The 3,948-nt window shown below is 29.6% G+C and overlaps 1 non-coding gene across 1 annotated transcript; it reads left to right on the forward strand.

Moving 5' to 3' along the window:
* The first annotated feature begins 2,137 nt into the window (after nt 1-2,137).
* On the forward strand, nt 2,138-2,211 carry TRNAW-CCA (transfer RNA tryptophan (anticodon CCA)). Its single transcript has one exon. It is a non-coding gene; the product is annotated as a tRNA-Trp (tRNA).
* Nucleotides 2,212-3,948: the final 1,737 nt, after the last annotated feature.

Below are 3,948 nucleotides of genomic sequence, written 5' to 3' on the forward strand. Positions count from 1 at the left end.
TCAATCCACATTTGATTTGTGTTTCAATTCCAATTTGAATTTACTTGAACAATATCTCTAATTTTTTTTTAACCGGTAGTAGTAGTTCTAGCGGTTGACTCAATTTTTTCAAATTTTTTTTCATTATTAAGAATCTTTTTTTCATTATTAAGAAAGGGTAACGAAGATAAAATACGAGCTTGTTTTATAGCAATCGTAATTAATCGTTGTTGTTTTAAGGTCAATCTATTCACCCGTCTAGATAATATTTTTCCTTGTTCACTAATAAATCGACTAATTAAACTCATGTTTTTATAATCAATTCGATCCCCCGATTGGATCGGGGGCAAACGCCTACGAAAAGATCGTTTGGGTTTAAGAAAGAGTCGCTTAGATTTATCCATGATTTGTTTATTCCTATCCCGAGAATTCTATTTCTTAACAAAAGGGTTTTTTTATGTATACTTATACAATGAAATTTATTTTATCTATTATGTTATATATAATCTAAATTAGATTATATATAAATTAGAAAATGCATCTATATAAATATTAGAATATGTATCATTCTTCATATTCTTTGTTTGGCAAGGTGACACACAAACAATCCTTTTTTCTATTTCTTTATCTCTGCTTTCTATTTCTTTATCTCTGCATGAATCGTATGTTTGCAACAACAAGAACAGAATTTTCTTAATTCTAATCGACTGGGCGTATTGTGTCGATTCTTTTGAGTAATATATCTGGAAATACCCGTCGATTCCTTATTAACACTCTTTTGAGCACAACAGGTACATTCCAAAATAACCCTTACTCGGATATCTTTACCCTTGGCCATGAACCTCCTTTTCTTTTGATTTTGGATTCACTTATCTATTTTTGTATTCGACGAAGAAAGGAATGACAAAGAAATGAAAATTTATAATTCTAAATCCAATTTCGTTTCAATTAATATATTACCGGAAAATTGAGGTAATACAAACAAAACAAGGATTTCAAACAATTTTTCGAATCGCAGTACAGTATTTTGGTTTTCATTTAAGTATCTTAAATGATATTGTTGCCCCCAACCTAACTATTCTATTTCCATTTCCGGTCTTACTCTCTTAATATTAAGAATGGAATTGAATTATTCATTCAATTCCATTGAAGCCTGTACCAGATTTCGAGTTTCGCGAAGGACAAATCCACCTTTTCTTTTATTCTTTCTCTTTTCTAACTTATTCTATTCGATTCGAATTCTAAAAAAAAATAGGAGGAATTTTCGATATTTTTTTCGATTTCGAATCCTCTTCACCGCTTCCTGCGACAGTAACTATAATTAAAAAAGGGGAATATCAATGCATCCGGAAAAAAACGATTGATTTCGATCAATAGACCCGCTAAAGCTCCGAACCATAGAGTACTTACCACTGGTGCCACGGAGAGATATGTTTTAAGATCTCGCATTTTTAATCCTCCCTTTTTCTTTATTTCAATTTCTAATACATAATTTTATATAGGACTATCAAAAAATAGTTATTTTGTTAATAACCACTTGGATTTTCTGCCGAATTCTTAATTCAAATTTGAAATGTACAACGATTCATTCGATAGCTTTTTTGTTTTCTAATAACTAATAAAAAGGGGTCTATTTCTGCCCGAACATTCCATAAAAATGAAATAGATTTCCATGTTAGGGAAATTTCCTATTTATTATTATTTAAATTATTTATTAACTTAAGAAGTCTTTCTTTGATTATTATATTAAAATTTTTCTGATTAGAATATAAGAATTTTTATATTCTTAATTATATTATATATTATTATATATTATATAATATATATACAACGGAGAAAATGTGGAAAACAAGACAAAGATTCTTTACAATGACACAGGAAACCAATTGAAAGGGATGTAGCGCAGCTTGGTAGCGCGTTTGTTTTGGGTACAAAATGTCACGGGTTCAAATCCTGTCATCCCTATCTCGAACTAATACTTATCGTAGGAGAAGTAACAAGGGATCAATTGAGACTGATTCAAATTGGAGATACATATATATCAATATTTATATATAGCATATGGTATATGCAAGCAAGATGTATTGGGGTCACTTAAAATTTAATAATATTTTAATAATATAATATTATTATGTTATTAAAAAAAAATAAATAATAAGCGCTCTTAGTTCAGTTCGGTAGAACGTGGGTCTCCAAAACCCGATGTCGTAGGTTCAAATCCTACAGAGCGTGATTCCATTCTTGTTATATTGGAGAATGACAATGAAATAATTAAACAGTAGTTTAAAGGCTGAATTTGACCTCCTGGGGATTGTGGTTAAAACAAAGAAAAGAAATAGGAGGTCAATAAACATCACTAAACAAACGAGATGTTAATTAATCAAAGGTCCAATTGATCACCACGTCGGTATTGTAAATATGCAGTTAGGAATAATCCAGCCAAAGTAATAGGGATTAGTCCTAACACAATTCCAAATAGAAAAACTTCAATCATTCTTTTTTGTTTGAAAGGGAAGGAAAAGGGGAGGTAATATATATCCTTTATACTTAAACTAAATATTAATTAATCTGTATTGACCACGAATCTCAATGATCAAGAATTGGAAATTAACATGATAAAGAACTCAAGAATATCTAGTAGTATTAGAAAATCTCTAATTCAATTCCAATTTGAAAATCAAATAAGTCGTATCTTACTCAGACTGATAAAAAGAGCTGAGGTTATACTAAAAGCCGCTAGTAGAAAACCGAAATAACTAGTTATAGTGGGCATAAAGAAGCTAAATGAAATAAGTTCTTTTTATACGTATGTTTACAAAGCACTTCCCTAAGTTTCCAAGGAAATACAATCGAATAGGAGAAGAAGAAAAAAATACCATTTGAGAAATACAATTGAGATTTGTGGATTTCTCAATCATTATAGACGAACAAAAATAGAGTGACATCGGTAAGAAATCAATTCATCACCTATGACAACTATCCATCCTGTGGTTCAAAATCAACAGATTTTTTGAGCAACTCGTAAGTTGAGTAAAATAATCCAAAAAGAATTTCAAATTATTTTTTTATTTCTAGTTTCTAGAATATTTCTATTTCTTCTTTCTATTCTAAAATAGAATATTTATTCAGTTCTATTTCGAAATATTTAATAATTTGAAATAAAGAATTAAAAAAAGATATTAATAAAATAATTTTTTTTATAATAATAAAAAAGAACTTTGTTGTTTAACTTAATTCTTGAATTTCTATGGAAAAAAATCGGAAAAATCGGGCCCCCCTCTTTTTTATTGTATGTAATTTGTTCTATTTTTTTTATTTAAAACAAAAAACGAGTTACCTTAGAATGCCCTTTCACTTTTTTATCATTAGATTTAGTCGTGGATTCCATTCCTTTACTATACTACAACAGAAGAAAAAGGATATGAGATCCCATCCCTCAAACTCGGGTTCCGCAGTTTTTTTGTCTTTCCATATCTTATTTAAAAAGAAAACTCTATCAACCACGAAAGAGTCTTTTTTTTCTGTCATCAAATAGAAAGTATCGATTACTGCTATTTTTTTTACTTGTTACTGGATAACTAACCAATTCAACTCTTTCTTCAAAAAAAGGGGGGTAACAACAAGAAAACATCTTCCACAACCCCTCTTTCCGGATTTGGCATCTAATTGAATTGGAGAAATAAAATAGGAGAATCTATGTCATGAATTATCAAAAACAAATACAAGTCAGTCCATGGGAGTCACAATTTAATTGATCTTCGGTTTGTAATCCGAAGCTAATATTGAATATATATTAATTAATAACATGTGGAGAACCTTCATCTTATACTATAAAGATCCATTAGACTCTTAAACTTTGCGGAATTTTGTATTGAGTACATTGCATTGATACAACCAACAAGCAAGTTAGAAAGAATCTAGTACTTGATCTCAGCACGAATCTTTTAATTTCGTTGCTGTGTCCGAAGA

Source organism: Arachis duranensis, unplaced genomic scaffold (assembly GCF_000817695.3).
Source record: "Arachis duranensis cultivar V14167 unplaced genomic scaffold, aradu.V14167.gnm2.J7QH unplaced_Scaffold_162049, whole genome shotgun sequence".
In the NCBI taxonomy this organism is placed as follows: Eukaryota; Viridiplantae; Streptophyta; class Magnoliopsida; order Fabales; family Fabaceae; genus Arachis; species Arachis duranensis.